This window comes from Maniola hyperantus, chromosome 18, assembly GCF_902806685.2.
Source record: "Maniola hyperantus chromosome 18, iAphHyp1.2, whole genome shotgun sequence".
Classification (NCBI taxonomy): Eukaryota; Metazoa; Arthropoda; class Insecta; order Lepidoptera; family Nymphalidae; genus Maniola; species Maniola hyperantus.
In genome coordinates this window covers 7,102,952-7,120,563 of record NC_048553.1, presented here as the reverse complement: position 1 = coordinate 7,120,563, position 17,612 = coordinate 7,102,952, and positions in this window count along the sequence as shown.

Sequence of the window (17,612 nt, the reverse complement as noted above, 5' to 3'; positions counted from 1 at the left end):
TCTGTCATCTGTCATATTTGCGCGTACTAATACCTACCTGAACTAAGGCATGTGCGCATCTCTCGATCGAGAAAGTGCGACGTGGTGGCACACTATCTGCGCTACTTAATGAATTAAAAGAGTTGCCAATTTCCTTGTTGGTTCTTCTCGGTAGGAAAGGCATTCCGAACCAATGGTAGTTGCATCTGACGATTCAAAAATACTTGTAAAAGTTTAATTGAATAAAAAAGATTTTTATTTATTTATTAAACTCATGATTTATCTAATTATCTCCAACCAAGACCGAACCAGCAAACAAACCGTGATTTTCAGGGATACTTAATAATCTGCACTTTTGTTCCTTTTAATTTTCCGGGAAAACTGGGAATTAATGGATATCTCCGAGGCGGCTTTAATTAAAACTCTCCGACGACCGTGATTATCACGTCAACACTTCCAATTTTTACACGATAAACGAAAAAAAACAAGATTGTCGCAAAGTAAAATTCAATCAATATCTGTTGGCTATTATGATCTAATTACCCACCCAAACTGCACGCGTAATTCATTAGAATAATATGATTGCAGCAATGTTGATTCTAGTTCGTGATTGGATGGGCGACGTTAGAGGTCTGATTGAAGACCAGCGCTAGTCTACAAATAAAAAAAACAACAAAAATGTACTTTTTTTTTTATTATTATTATTAACACACAAGAAAATTTACATATAATAGGTAGTACGCATTGTAAAAAAACCACAGAGGTTTGACCCTCAATGCGTACGTCTGCGCATTACATCATGCCTACTTAGTCATAAAACAAAATTAGAAATAATACTATTACTATATTATAATATAATAACTTAATGTTAAAAACAAAGAACATATAATACATATACATATATACACATATATGTATATACATACACTTAATACTATACTTACTTAAATATCTTTAACTTATAACGGCATTGCATTCCAAACCTGTGTGAAATTAAACTAGTTGACGATTCAAAAGCACTTGTAAAAGTTTACGTGAATAAAAATATATTCTATTCCATACTCATGAAGATTTTCAGAATACAGCGTTCAACAGTACAGTTGCACATTCGAAAGGAAACGTAATCTTGAATCGATATCACTTGATAGCTATCGGAGTTTAGTAGGAGTTGAGACGTTTAGCCGGCGCATGACTTCATTACAGCGATACAAAGGCAATGCACTAGCACCAAAGGCAATAAGTACTTGGAGTTAGGGATTCCTTCCCTTTGTCGTTGAAACATTTTGAGCCGGCTCGTTAAGTGTCCTAAATTGTTTGCTTCTAGTTCCTTAATGTTTTCATGAGATGAGCTAGGGATGGCGGAGTAACTAGGTGTGGTCCCTTGTGCTCCGTCGTCAGCGGTGGGTGAAACTTCGTGAGGTTTTTAGTCGGTAGGAGTTCGACATAACCACCGTGCTCCCCCGTGGCCATTGGTATTCATGATGGATTTTCCTCACGAAAAAAAAAGGATAATGGGTTGAGTTTATTCTATTACTTTTGACTGAGCGAACCAAGGTATCTGAGTCTGTTCAGGTGAATTTGCAGTTGTTCGTCAGTCTGTCAGCATTAACTTCAGAATTAATGCACATGTTAAAATATAACATACATTAAAATATATAGATACGTATCTATTTTAAGTTTAAAAAAGTAATTTACAAATGACAATTAAGTAATTACTTGTATTGTAGGATCGAAAAGTCGGAGATTTGAATTGAGTTAAAGACCAAAGTACCTATTTTACGACGAGTTGTAGACGAAAATGTCATTCTATTTGATGTAGGGCTGCCGGCTGAGGGTTCTCGCTATGAAATATACAAGATATTTTTCATAAAGGGTAGCCAATGATGGAGTTACAAAACGCAGGGCTCTCTAGTGAACGATATGTCAGTCCAATAAAGAAAATCAGGGGTTTTCTTTTTGCTTCAGTTTTAATTTTCGCCTATAAGTATTTAAGGAATATTAGGTACTTAACGTCGAAAATATTATGTTTTTAAATAACTTTTACAGAGGCCCCCGTTTGGCTCAATTATAAAGCAAATTAAACATCGAAAACTTTCCCCAACAGAGTAAATCAGATCGGACACATTGACTTGCAAATTTGTCTAACCCTCATTTAAATGGTTCACTTCTTCGAACTAACTTTCACAGTCACTTCGTTAACAAGTTGAAATTCTTTGCTGTGGTCCTTATTTGTAAATGTGTTACAATTATTAACTCACATTGCTTCAAAACTGCGTATCTATAATATCTTAATTTTATGTTTATTAATAGTAATACTAGCTGATGAATTCGACTTTGTCCGCGTGGATTTAGGCTTTTAAAAATCTCGTGGGAACACTGATTTTCTGCGAACTAAAGAAGCCTATCACTATCTCGCTCTCCAAATCTTTAACTATAGGCACAGGTATCCATGCAAAAAAAACTTTAATCCGTTGCTCCGTAGCGGCATGATTGGAGGACAGACCAACAAACAAACACATCTTAATTTCTTGTATCTCAAGCTAAATTGAGTCACCCGGCCTCTCCTGGGGGGAGGTGTGGTTAGAAAGAAAGGGTGACATGCACAGATAACGTTATTTCCTTCGTCTGAGGAAACAGCACTATTTTAGGCTATACCCACCATCGAGTTGTCGCTTCCATGAACGGGGCACTTAATTCACTTTTTAGATTACTTTGACTATAATGTAAAACTTCCCAGTAATTTCAGTTTACAAAAGAGCAATAAACAAAAGCGTTATTTGCAGATACGCAACATTGATAAGGAAGGAAGTACCGAATACCGCCTGAAACCCGGCAATTTTCCCTTTTACCCTGAATAAAATTGCGTAGGTATACGACTTAGATAGGATCTGTCCCTCACGCATATGGAACCAAACTTCTATTGCCAATGTTTTTCAACGCTCTACGCGAATACTTTCGAGTTTATATCGAAAGTTACTGCTTTGATTGAGTCATTCGAAGTTGTGGAAGTGTTTCCTGCCTTCTATTTACTTTTTCTTCCAAGACGTCATATTTATGTTAATTGCTGTTTTCAAAGGCGAATATCAAAATATATGTATGGTGAATCCTACATCATTGGTTGTATAATTACCTAGTGTTAAATCAAACTGATAGCTCTTAAGCTATAGGTGTCAAAGCTTGTTTTGGAAACACGAAGAAACATAATAGTATAGGATCCCGCTATAGAACGACCTTCACCGAGCTGGTTAATGGATGAAACGTATTTTATATTTAATTTAATATGTCAATAAATATATTGCATATGGGTTGCCTAAAAAATTTCAGTCACTATAAATGAGTAATTAATAATTTAAAAAAAAAAATCGGGATCTTAGACCATAAGCTCATTTTCAGTACGTACTGAATATGCTAGTGGCATCAGAAGCAATGGGCACGCTGTAAAAATGCATGAGTAGAGGTTCAGTTAGCACCTGCCTCAACGTCAGCATAACATTTTTGATACATTACATAAGAATCTTGTGTCTTTAAAACTTTTTGTTCATCTTGTGAGTCATTTTTTGAGTTCCGTACCTCAAAAGGGAAAAAGGAACCCTTATAGTTTCCTTTTTCCCTTCTACTTCGTTGTCTATCTGTCTGTCTGTCTATCTTCTGTCTGTCTGTCTGCCTGACTGTCTGTCGTGTATGTCAAGACCACACGAGATGTACACCCTTATAGGTATAGCCATAGGGTATACTTCCCGTTGACTTAGAATCATGAAATTTGGCAGGTAGGTACCTAGGTCTTATAGCTCAGATCAAGGAAAAAATCCGAAAACCGGGAATTTGTGGTTACATCACAAAAAAAAATATCAAAATGTGTTCATGAACAGATCAATCCATACTAATATTATGAATGCGAAAGTGTATCTGTCTATCTGTCTGTCTGCTAGCTTTTCACAGCCCAAGTCCAGTTCAACCGATTTCGATGAAATTTAGTGAAATGTAGTAGCTTACATCCTGGGGAAGTAAGCTTCGTACTTTGTATCCCGGAAAATTAAAGCGTTCCCAAGTGATTTTTAAAAAACTTGATACCACGCGGACGAAGTCGCGGGCAGCCTCTAGTAATAAATATTTGCAACTTTCAAAGTAAGAGAGAGACGATACCAAGTGGAATGTCATATAAAAGGGCTTGACCTGTACATTCTAAAACAGATTTTATGCATAATAGTTTTTGATTATCGTGCAAAATGTCGAAAAATACGACGTACGTAACCCTCGGTGCGCGAGTCTGACTTGCACTTGGCCGGTTTATTGTTATGTAATCATTTTAAATGTTAATTGAAACGACATAAATAAAAGGGTAAATGGCCACTACTGAGTTATGTTTTTCAGTCCTGAGATTTATCATAAAAACTACGTCTGAAATATAAAACCAACTTGCCACCTACATCAGTCTGTCTACCAACAAATATTACACAGCTCTTTATGTTTAAAAGCGATAAAAGGGTATGTTCTCGCCATGAATAATATTATGTCCACGGCTGCACGCTACTCGCACACCGATCGTCCACGCGCTGTTGGACCGCTCGTGACCAGAATAAGGCTTTAGTGGCCTTATCTTTTAAGGTGGACTTTATAAAGTTATTGCTCTTTATTAAACAAAGGGGTTGGATACTCGTATTTACTGCTCAATTTAAGCCGCACCCCTGTCAATAAATTTTAGTGTCGATATATTTTTACTGTGTGGGATATTTTTGAATCAACTTCAAAAAAGAAGATGCTCAATTCTAGTTTAAATATACGAGTTTAGTCTATGCAATAATTCTACTTTTGTTTGATAGTTTATGGTGGTCTATCACAAATTTTGATGAAGATATGATGAAGATGAATGATCAAGTTAAAATACCAAACATTTTGCCAATTATGTCAAATTATTTTAATATAATAGTTGATGGAATTTACGATTAAAAGATAACACTCAATTTCAAGTAACAGTTTATCGGGCAGTGGAATATCTATAATCTTTAATATTTTATTTCCGAGAAACGGATGAAGTCTGCCATTTTCTATTACTAGAAAATGTTTGCGGAAGTAAATGGAAGCTTGGAGTGGTGTCAAGAGCCCTCGAAACTGTTGGAAGACTACAATAACATTGTTGATTGCACTTCACAATTTGCACTACAAGTACTAACTAAATAAATAGGAAACAAAACGATTCTTTTAGTATCAATAGCTGGAAAGAACAACTTAAAAAATACTTAACTACAGTTAAGTATTTTTTAAGTTGTTCGCCCCAGCTTTACATGGTGTAGGTAAGTAAATGTAGAACTATTCAAATCTTCTTCAGGACACATTGATAAACACGAATCGAAAGTAAATGGAAACTTTGAGTGTTTTAGGAGTGACCCTCGAAATTGGTAGATAGACAACTTATAGGTACAGTAAAATTTTTGACAGCACTTCAAAATTAGCACTGCTAACTACCAAATGTTTATTTTTTTGTCCCAATAAATACATTTTAAACGTGGTAGAGTAAATTTATTTTATTAAAAAGAACAGTTAAAAACTAAACGGAAAATTTTGTGTCTTCATTTTCAATTTAGTCGTTAAAAGCATTCAATTTAACAAAGGGAATTTCTAAACCTGAACCTAAGAGTTCGAGACAGGCGTAGATATTATATTTTATTTGATAGAAGCAAATAAGTAGGTGACGTCTGCCCGGTTCGACGAGACTGTGTTTGCAGAACTAAATGAAAGTCGCGAGTGTTTTCAGAAGGAAACTACCCTCGAAAGTGGAAATGTAGTGATACGAGGCATGCCTTTTATGTTTTGTCGTTTGAAGAAAAAAACACAACTAGAACCTTATAGTACTTTTTATTGTTTTTCAAAGTATTTACCACTTAGCTTAATACACTTTTCCATTCGCTCAAACCAGTTATTATAACATTTATTCCACTCTAAAGTGGGGCTGTTCAAATGGCTGACTTGAAAGCGTCGACTGCTTCTTCACCGGACTGGTACTTTTGACCACGAAGACTTTTCTTAATTTTAGGAAACGTAAAGAAATCGTTAGGGTTTAGGTCAGGACTGTATGGAGGATGGTCAAGAATTTCTACTTTTTCCTGCTTCAAATACTCAATCGTTAGACGAGCGCTGTGTGAGCTTACGTTGTCGTGGTGCTGGATGATGCGTCGCTTTGAGTTAGATTTTCGAAGTTCGGCGATGACTTGTGGTAAACAAACTGTGGTATACCACTCTGCGTTAACCGTTCTACGATCTTCAAGTGCAATAGTCGCAACATGGCCCGCTTTTCCAACGAACGTGGCCACCATCTTCTTTGAAGTCCTTCGAGAACGAACAACTTTAGTCGGCTTTGGCTCGTCTTGAAAGACCCAAATTGTAGATCGTTGTTTGGAATCAGGATCGTAGGCATAGATCCAAGATTCGTCACCACTGATGATGTCGTAGACGTGATTTGACTCTCCTCGGTTGAACCTTTGCAGAGTTTTCTTACACTATCTCCCGCGGGCCGCCTTGTGATCGTCGGAAAGCAGATGCGGTATCCAACGGCAAATTAGCTTTCTCACACCGAGCGCTTCATGCGAGATCTTCTGAATGGTTGTCCCTGAGATGCCTAATAGAGCCTCTATCTCTCAATACGACATATGACGATCTTCGAGAATAAGTTTTCTCACAGCAATGATCTTATCTTCAGTGAAGGCGGATTTTTGGCGTCCTTCGCGAGATTAGTCACTAACACTAGTATTTCCACGCTGGAATTCTACATACCAGCGTTCGACAGTCCGCAGACATGGGGCTTCATCACTGAACACAGATATTAGCTCTTCGAAACACTGAAGCCGTGTTAGGCCTCTTCTAAAGTTGTAGAAAATTATTACACGAACATTTTTCTTAGAAAGATTCATTTTCGTACGTAACCTGACAGATTCCAATCGACGCTGTGACTAAACAATAGCATTAACCCTAATACTTTCAACTGTTTTGAGATTCAAAATTTAAACACATTCAAATATAGAACAGTTCCAAATTCAAAATTGCCGGGAAATGTGGAAACGACAGAACTTAAAAGGCACGCCTAGTACTTAATACCTAGTTGATGAAATAATAATAAAAACGGTGCGTTGTATTGATTACAACACAACGCATTGGAGATTGGAGGCCCTATTCGTAATAATGTAGTATTTATCTTATAATTTTAGTAGTAATTTCTTTGTAAGTAGAACCAACTTTCCAGTCGTCGTTTTAATTTCCTAATGCGGCATTTTTAAGATACCCGACTACAAAATAGATAGTTAAGTTTATACCTAATATTAAGTATATCTTTACAGAGCTATGTAAGCAATCAGTTACTCAGTCTTAACTAGAAAATATAAATTAATAAATGCCCGAATTAATAATTCGTATTTTTAGCTAAATATGCTGTTATAAGCTGCTCTAAATTACTCGTCACGAACAACACAAATATTTCGGACGGCACAGTTTGTTCGTCAACTGTTTAAGTACTTATTTTTTAGTATTTACGGACACGATACGTTTCTTTTTTATGAGTGGCTACGTTAATGCGACAATATGCCAAAATATGGAGCAACATTAAAATATCTACTTCACTCACAAAGTATTATATAAAAAGTTAACACGCAAGACCTATGTCTCGGCGGAGATATAATGGTGTCTCATATGAAAGGAAACAATCACCTAGAGTTGATAATTCAACCCATCGATCAGTCTGTATGGGTCCATTGCTGCTGCTGTATTTGAGAGAGCGTATTTGGACCATACACGTTCCTCTGCCTTCCTCATACATTCACTTCCCGCCCCCTTAAAGCCGGACCCACCGTTATTTACCTTTGGACTAGTGATAGGTATAAGTCCAGCGGGCTGAAGGTTGCAAGGTCCGGGATGCCAGCTATCTCTGTACCAAACAGATGATGTCCGGGAGTTTATCGGCATAGATTTAGGTATTTTAAAAAACCATAAGGGAACTCTTTGATTTTCAGGGATAAAAAGTAGCCTATGTCCTTCCCCGAGATGCAAGCTATCTCTGTTATACCGAATTTCGTCACGATCAGTTAAAGGGATGGGCCGTCAAAAGCTAGCACTCATTTTTGTATTTTCATTTTAGTCTGGATTCTTAATTAGGTAATTATCTACCTACCAATTATTTAAAATACCTACGACTTGTGTATACAATATTCCTTTAACCAAACAATGAGACCTAGAGACCTTGACTTAACAAAACAAAATTAACCCAGTCACGACTAGATAAATCAAATTCGCAGCCAACAATATTTGCCTACGAATACGCCTAATGACTTGTAAATAAGCAGTCGTCATTAATAACGTGCTGCCTTGCGCAGCTCCTTCCAGCAATTACCTACCTACTTCGACCCGTGTGTCTTGCGCTCAACTGAGATATGTTAGGGATAAGGAGCAAGGGTTACAAAATAGGGGGTGTATGCAAAGATCAATAAACGCACGACTTATTGACGCATGGTTTATTTATGAAAGCGTAAATATATCTACTCTGTAGTCTCTGAAAGCTAACTAACCTGAAAGAAGATTAATGAAATAAATGTTTTACAGGGATTAGGGAACATAAAACAATGTTAGATGCCTACCTATTATGGGATTTTTACCCGTAAGTGTGGGTAAAAGTACTCTTTCCGACCATGTCATCCTTTTCGACAATAAACAAAAAGTTTTTATGAATACCTTATTAAACTTTTTATAATTTGGATTATAATTTGGAAGCCTAATAAACGTGCTCCATAAATACATTAAATGTGTCTAACATCACAATAGTTTTTGTTAAATAAAGCCGAGAAGGCAAAAGTGCGTGCTTTTGCCCCGAATGACTCTAAACCATACTATACCATAATATTATGAATGCGAAAGTGTGTCTGTCTATCTGTCTGTCTGACTGCTAGCTTTTCACGGCTCAACCGTTCTACTGATTTTGACGAAATTTGGTACAGAGGTAGCTTGCAACTCGGGGAAGGACATAGGCTACTTTTTATCCTGGAAACTTTAAGAGTTCCCACAGGATTTTTTAGAACCTAAATCCACGCGGACGAAGTCGCGGGCATTAGCTAGTATTAGAATATACCTGCTGAATAGTCGCGTCGATAGTTATATAAATGTAATACATAACATTCGCTATTTAACCGCTCTTACATTTTACGGGCGGCGGCAAATAAATAACAAATCGGACAGATTTATCGCCGTTTAACGCGAGTTACGCGCGCAATTATGCGTAAACACGAAAATTAAAAGTTGTCGGTGTTGCGATTACGAATTATCTGGGGTTATAATTAGGTAGAGCCATCTATGTAGGTGGTCTGTGTGTAGAGCACAGAACAAACTCCGTCATCAGGGAGGTAGAGCCTTATGATGCCTCACAGTATGCTATAATATGAAGTAACAACCAAGTCTAGCGTCGTATACGGGCATCATCTAGTGTTGCAAGTGTTGCATTGTTTAAAGATAGCTTGCATTCTGGGGAAGGACTTAGGCTACTATTTATCCGTAAAAATCAAAGAGTTCCCACGGGATTTAAAAAAAAACCTAAAAACACGCCAACGACCAAGTCACGGGCATCATCTAATAATTTTATAGATTTACATAATGCCTCGTAAATGATTTTTATGATAAATTATGTTGAAAATAACATTCAAAGATATTATTTTTCAAAGTAGGTTCACTTATCGAACGTCATTAAGTGGTTGAATAATGTTATGAAAGTTCTTAATCGTGTGGTTCCTAACGCGCCGCCACCGGCCGTCTTCAGTCTACAGTACACTAATCTTATAAAGAGGTAAAGTTTGTAAATTATATATGTACCTAAGCATTGCGGACGAAGTCGTGGGAATAATATAAAACCAAGATAATAATATGCCCACAAAAAATAATATCAAATTTGACTCTCATATTAAATCGCGTGCTGAAATACGAAGGCATTCGCAGCATTTGCCACAATTAATGATTTGTGGTTAGCGCGCCACAAATTACACGCAGTTGCATTTCTGTATCATTATAACTGAAATTTATATTTCGACAATCACTTCATGATTAAAATAATATGTCTGAACATGATCATGATCATCATGATATTGCTAAAACAGGCTTATTCCCGCGATTTCATCCGCGTGGACTAAGCAAATTTTAAACCCCTATTAAGTATACCATATAGGTTAAATTTTGAAAAATATTTTCTTAGCGGATGTCTACGTCATAATAGCTATCTGCATGCATTTCAGCCCAATCCGTCCAGTAGTTCGACGTGTGCGTTGACAGATCAGTAGTCAGTCAGCTTTTCCTTTTATATCTACAGATCTCAACACAAAGGAATCGTCAGGAAGCATTTCAGCAGATTTAAGTAGGTATATCTTACCTTTTCTAAAAACTGAGTTTTATAAAAACTGTTTTATATACCCCTTTCAGGTTAGCCCGCTTCCATCTCAGACTGCATCATCACTTACCACCAGGTGAGATTGCAGTCAAGGGCTAACTTATGTAGGTATCTGAATAAATAAATAAAAATGCAATTTTCATCCAAATCGGTCCAGTCATTGTGGGGTGAAGGAGTAAACATCCAACATCCAAACTAGATGAAGCACGCGGCTTCGCTCGGGTGAATTTAGGTTTTATAAATCCAGTGGGAACTCTTTGATTTTCCGGGATAAAAAGTAGCCTTTGTCTGTACGCAGGTAATGTTCTACAGCTATCTCTGTACCAAACTTCTATAAAGTAAACGGATGGGCCGTGAAAAGCTAGCAAACAGATAAGCACACTTTCGCATTTACAATATTAGAGTAAGTATGGATATTATTATAAAGTGTGGAGTGCTTAATTGAGATGTATAACAAATGATTACTCAATAAATCAGCCAGTATAGGTATACCTAGTGTATCAAAGGTTGATAGAAGCTGCTAACAAAGTGATGCTTGGCTGTAAATTAATTGCTCGCTGTTTACAAGGCTTTGTGAACAATTTATGAGAACGCTCGAAGGTGTTAAGAAATTATAGTGAAAAATGTTGGGATGCTTCCTTTAACCTTTAATGTGACAAGCATAAAATATGGAATTTTTCAATTAAGCTCTACGCAATTAACTTTTAGAAAATTTAGTTTAAGAAAAGCTCAGTGATGAAAACCCAGTCAACAAAAAGGCAAATCAAAAGAAAACTTTAGTAAAAGAATAATTCAAAGTAGGTAAGTTTTAAGAAAAATTTGGTATCACTCTGAACTTCCTAAACTTTATTTTTATTTTTAACCGACTTCCAAAAAGGAAGTGGATCTTTACTGCACACAACGAAGCTCATTTGCAATTGCTGCTGAGGAAATATACGGAATTCCTAGGAAATATATTTTTTTCTTATTATTGTGCGACAATGAGATACTCAATTGAACTACGAGTTAGCCTAGTTTTAGGCATTTAGTAGTTTTTCTTTAACCTAAACTTGTACTATGTAGTTACTTATGCCCATTGACGCATCTTTATCTTTCTCGATTAAAGAGACACTTTATTCAAGTGTTCTTTCAGCAAACTAGGTAATGTATGATAAGTATCATATCAATCAATCAGCCTGTTTGCGTCCACTGCTGGACATAGGCCTTCTCAAGAGCGCGTGGTGGATACACGATTCTCTGCCTTCCTCATCCACCCACTCCCCGCTACCTTCTTAAGGTCGTCAGTCCAGCGGGTTGGAGGTCGTCCCACACTGCGCTTCCCGATACACGGTCTCCCCTCCAGGACACGTCTGCCCCAGTGGCCATTGGTTCTGCGGCAGACATGGCCTGCCCACTGCCACTTCAGCTGGCTAATTCGTTGGACTATGTCAGTCACTTTGGTTCTCCGACGGATTTCCGATAATAAGTATAGGTACTTAGTAAAATTTTATTCACTCATTTCGTGCTGATGTTAGGGACTACTTACATACATTCCCTAGGAATAATTATACTTATACGACGACGGATCACTCACATTTCCGATGACATATAAACAAGAAAATAATACAAGATACAGAAGAAATCTCTCCTTTTTCGGACTCGCTATAAATATTGATTGAAATGAAAACAAAGCAAATGGCAATTCATTTACATCGAAAGCGATTGTGGCGTGTACAGTTCGATACAATTTATTTATGGGTTGCACAGTTCAAAACAAAGATTGCAAGATAACAAAGAGATTTTAATTAAAGTGGCAGTGAGCGCCTTATACAGACCGAGGCACGAGGGCGCCTCGTGGGCAGACTCGAGTCAATACTCTGTAGCAATTTGATTGATAAACAGATATTTTCTATTTTTAAATTTCTTAATAATAATTATTTAAAGCTTCAGTACCATCATCGTTATCATCCGGTATCAACTGCCTCGTTGGTCTAGTCTCTTGGCATGTTCATCTGCAGTTGACGAGGTGTTGAGGTCGGACCAAAAAAAATTTGCCAGGATTTTTCTGTTAAGAAATTCTCAATACCTACTAGCCCGGAGCGTTAGTACTATTATATATTTTGTGCCTCGGAGAGCACGTAAAGTCGTCAGTCCTGCGCATGTTCTCTCTCAGATCGGGGTGGATTTCCGTGCCTTAGGGCAATGAGAGTGAGGGAATAGAGAGTGCACCTGTGTTTACATACACACACACGGGAGATATGATGCCTAGTGCACACTAGGCATCATATCTCCCGTGCAGTTTGCTAATCTCTATGGAGATTGGCCGCGCCGGTGGCCGAAATTCGTTCATCATCATCATCATCATCAGCCTGTGGACATCCACTGTTCGACATAGGCCTTCCCTAAAGAGCGCCACCACACCCGATCCTCAGCTTTTCTCATCTAGCCACTGCCCGCCAGCCTCTTTTTATCGTCGGTCCATCGTGCTGGAGGGCGTCCCACACTACGCTTGCTTAGACGCGGTCTCCACGCCACCACCACAAGGATTTTCCGGCTCCAACGGCCATCGCCTTTACGACAGACGACGAAATTCGTTCGGAAGGACATTATTATTATCATCATCATCATGATCATTTCATCGCCGGTCGGCTATTGAGCACGAGTCTGCTCTCAGAATGAGAAGGGTTTAGGCCACAGTCCACCAAGCTGACCAAGTGCGGATTGGCAGACTTCACACATTTTAAAAACATTATGTTTTTATTAATATTTTTTATTAAGTTAGCCCTTGACTGCTATCTCACCTGATGGTAAGTGATGATGCAGTCTAAGATGGAAGCGGGCTTACTTGGAAGGGGTATGGTAGTTACATTAAACCACCTGCATTAAACCCTTGATTTGATCGGTTTCTTATCCGTAAGTATTTGTAGTTTAAATACCTACATTTTACGTAAAACAAGATTCATAGGTCGTGGCACGCAGATTTCGATACATTTTATTTATAGACTGCAGCGTGCCAGGCGTAGATTGCAAGATAACAAAGAGCTAATTTTAATTAAAATGGCAGCCAGTGGCAGCGAGTGCTTTTCAGAAACCGAGGGCGCGTCGTTGGCAGACTCAGGTCAATACAATGTCTTTGATGAAAGGATCTCTGTTTCTGAAACAAGTAGTTCACATTTGTTATAATCACAGAAATCCTAATAATAAAGCGTCAGTACCCTTATTATAAATGCGAAAGTGTGTTTGTTTGTTGGCTTGTCCTTCAATCACGTCGCAACGGAGCAACCGATTAACGTGATTTTTGGCATGGGTTACATTTTTGTTCCGTTTGCCTTGGAGACCTTGGGGGCTGGGGCCATGGAGTCTTAGTGCAAAAAATAAATACGAGACATTTCACTGCGATTAATAGCCTCATCTGGTGACAGAAGGGCTGGCTCATTTTTTGCGCAACGGATCAGCCTGGCTGTCCAGCGCGGATGCAGCCATTATACTTGGCACAATTCCACGCGGGTATGATTTGTTTAGTAGGTAATTAGATAAGGCTAGGTTTAAGTTTTATTTTAATATTTTCAGTATTAGAGTCTGTCTGTTTGAAAAATAGAATTGACAAACATATAAAGACAATAATAATAATTATTCGTAGGTTATTAATAAAATAGACGATGTAATAAGGGGACGTGGCTGGGACGTTGTATCTTATAAACATAGATTTATATTTCTATAGAATAAATATAGCGTTAATTCGCACGTACCCTCGACACGAACGCATTGCGTCTTCTAGTATAAATTAAAGCTTCAAAAGCTCAAGTCTCAACGATTAGTTAAATAAGAAAGATCACAGGTTTAAACCGAACGCATTGTTTTTGTACCTACTCCCTTTATACCTAGCACAAACTACGATTATTTTGTGAGTTAAAATAGATGTAATACTGGTATGATTGTTAAAGAAAATATGACGTCATATTTTTTTACCATTGTGTTTTATACGCTACTTCGTCCTCGTGGACTACTCAAATTTCAAACCCCTATTTTATCCCCTTAGGGATTGACTTTTCAAAAATCCTTTCTTAGCGAATGTCTACGTCATAATAGCTATCTGCAGACTGCATGCCAAATTTCCGCCCGTCCAGTATTTCGAGCTGTGCATTGATAGATCAGTCAGTCAGTCAGTCACCTTTTCCTTTTATATATTTAGAAGATTACTTATATTGAAAGTTCCCAAACATAAATACCAAATAAAATAATAATACCAAAAAAAAAATTATATAGTATTATTATTTTAATAATTAGGGCAGACCTTTCGATATAATTGAATGTTTATTTATAGACTGCACTGTCCGAGACAAAGATTGCAAGATAACAAAGAAATTTTAATTAAAGTGGCAAGGAGCGCTTCGGGAGCAAACTCGGGTGAGCATGCTGTTTATTTTGGTTTTTAGAAGTGTTGGGATATTTTGATTTTATGGGAAAAATATCAGTAAAAGGAAAAACTTGGACGTCCTGTTTGAGATATATATTTGAAGTAAGTTGAAAAAGTCATCAAACGTAAAACAAAGGATTTTAGAAAAATAAAATAAAAATAAGAATATATTTAAATATAAACAATTTAGTTTAATGCCAGTTCCAACATCCCCCTTTAAACTAAATTGTCTTACAAAAAAAAAACTTAACATAACATATTAACACACAAGAAAAAAAAAAAAAACTAAGTAAGACCTAAACTACCTATAATTCTACTAGTTGCGATAGGCCCCAGTGGTTTGGTAAGAATATCTGCGGGTATATCACAACTTTTCATATACTCTAAAATAATTGTATTATTACTAACTTTTTCTCGTATAAAATGAAAACGAGTGTCAATATGCTTCGTCCTGCTATGGTGCACAGGATTGTGAGCTAAGTTTAGTGCACTCTGACTATCTGACAATATCTTAATTGTAGATATTTTACCCGTAATATCCTCTATAAATTTACGTAAATAACAGGCTTCTTTAGTTGCTGCAGTAAGAGCCATGTACTCAGCTTCAGTGGATGACAGAGCAACAGTTGGTTGTTTCTTTGATTCCCAAGACACTGGTCCACCAGCCATGGAACAACCTCTTGGTTTTTCTGTGAAAGGCCAAGAAGACAGGGTTTGCCGGCTTCGCAAATCTCTATATGGTCTAAAACAGGCACCTCGTGCTTGGAACAAAAAATTGAATGAAGTACTTTCAAAAATAGGTTTTGTAGGAACTTCTTCTGAGCCTTGTGTATTTACGAAACTTTTTGGTGATGAACTTGTTATATTGGGTGTCTACGTGGATGACATAATTGTCTTTTATAATTCTGACGTGACGTTTGACATTGTTAAAAATGACTTGTCAAGATATTTTACCCGTAATATCCTCTATAAATTTACGTAAATAACAGGCTTCTTTAGTTGCTGCAGTAAGAGCCATGTACTCAGCTTCAGTGGATGACAGAGCAACAGTTGGTTGTTTCTTTGATTCCCAAGACACTGGTCCACCAGCCAATTTAAAGACATAGCCCGTGTAAGACTTTCTGTCAATTGGACAATTGGCCCAATCAGCATCTGCATACCCTGTTAACGGCTTCCCAGTTTTCCTATATATTAAGGAATACTCTAGTGTACCCTTCAGGTATTGAAGAATCCTCTTTGCTGCTTTCCAATGTTCCGTTGAAAAACACGTATTAAATTGGCTTAAGTAGCTCGTCGCAAATGCTATATCAGGACGTGTATTGACTGCCAAGAACATAAGGCATCCTATTAGATTTCTGTAAGGCAGCAGCAATGACTCACCACAAACGTTTCGTTCTAATTTGCTGTGAGCTAAAGGAGTACTAGCCGACTTACATTCACTCATATTAAATTTGTCCAATATGGACAATATATAATTTGATTGACTAACTTTTATGTAATCTTGATTCCTTTCTATTTGTAATCCTAAATATGACTTCAAATTGCCAAGATCTTTCAAACTAAAATATCTTGACAAGTCATTTTTAACAATGTCAAACGTCACGTCAGAATTATAAAAGACAATTATGTCATCCACGTAGACACCCAATATAACAAGTTCATCACCAAAAAGTTTCGTAAATACACAAGGCTCAGAAGAAGTTCCTACAAAACCTATTTTTGAAAGTACTTCATTCAATTTTTTGTTCCAAGCACGAGGTGCCTGTTTTAGACCATATAGAGATTTGCGAAGCCGGCAAACCCTGTCTTCTTGGCCTTTCACAGAAAAACCAAGAGGTTGTTCCATAAATACTTCTTCTTCCAAATCTCCATAAAGAAAAGCTGTATCAACATCCAGATGTCTCATTTTGAGATCTTCTTCTGCTGCCAATGCAAACAAAGTACGCAGGGAAGAATGACGAATCACAGGCGCAAACGTCTCATGATAATCTATATCTCTTGTTTGATTAAATCCTTTGACCACTAGCCTTGCCTTATACTTGGTTATATTACCATAAGCATCCTTCTTTTGCTTATAAACCCATTTGCAGGGAATAACTTTTTTATTTGGTCTGTCTACTAACTCCCAGGTATTTAACTTCATAAGTGAATTGTATTCATCAGTCATTGCTAAATCCCATTTTTCACCATCTTCTGAATGTATAGCTTCAGAATAGTTTGTTGGTTCACCCGAAACAACATCAGTAGAGACCTGATAATTTAAAAATTCAGGTGGCTTTCTATTTCTAGATGGGTATCTGGGTTCATTACTTACTTGCGTTTGTTCAGTACAAGAAGACTCTTTATCTATGTTTACAGGAACAGATGATTCTCCTTCTGGACTACAACAATCAACACAATCATAAAATTGATCATCACCAGGTTCAGTATGTTCTTCGAATAGTAATACTGACTCCGTATTTTGAACTATAGGTTCTGATGCATTTTCCTTTAAAGGTGTAAAACAATTCTCAAAAAAATTTGCATCTCTTGACTTAATAATACGTCTTGGATTTGCAGGATCCCGAAAAACATAAGTATTAGGATCTTCCGAGTAACCAACAAAAATTGCTTCCTCTGCTTTTAAATCTAGTTTCCTTCTTTGACATGAAGGTACATGAACTAGAGCTCTACATCCAAATACTCTTAAGTGACTTAGATCACTTTTCCGACCACTCCACTTATCATAAGGTATTTTGCCACTCAAAGCTCGATGAGGGGACCTATTCTTCAAATAAACAGCAACTTGGAAAGCATCTTCCCAGTATGCTTTAGATAGTGAGCTTTCAG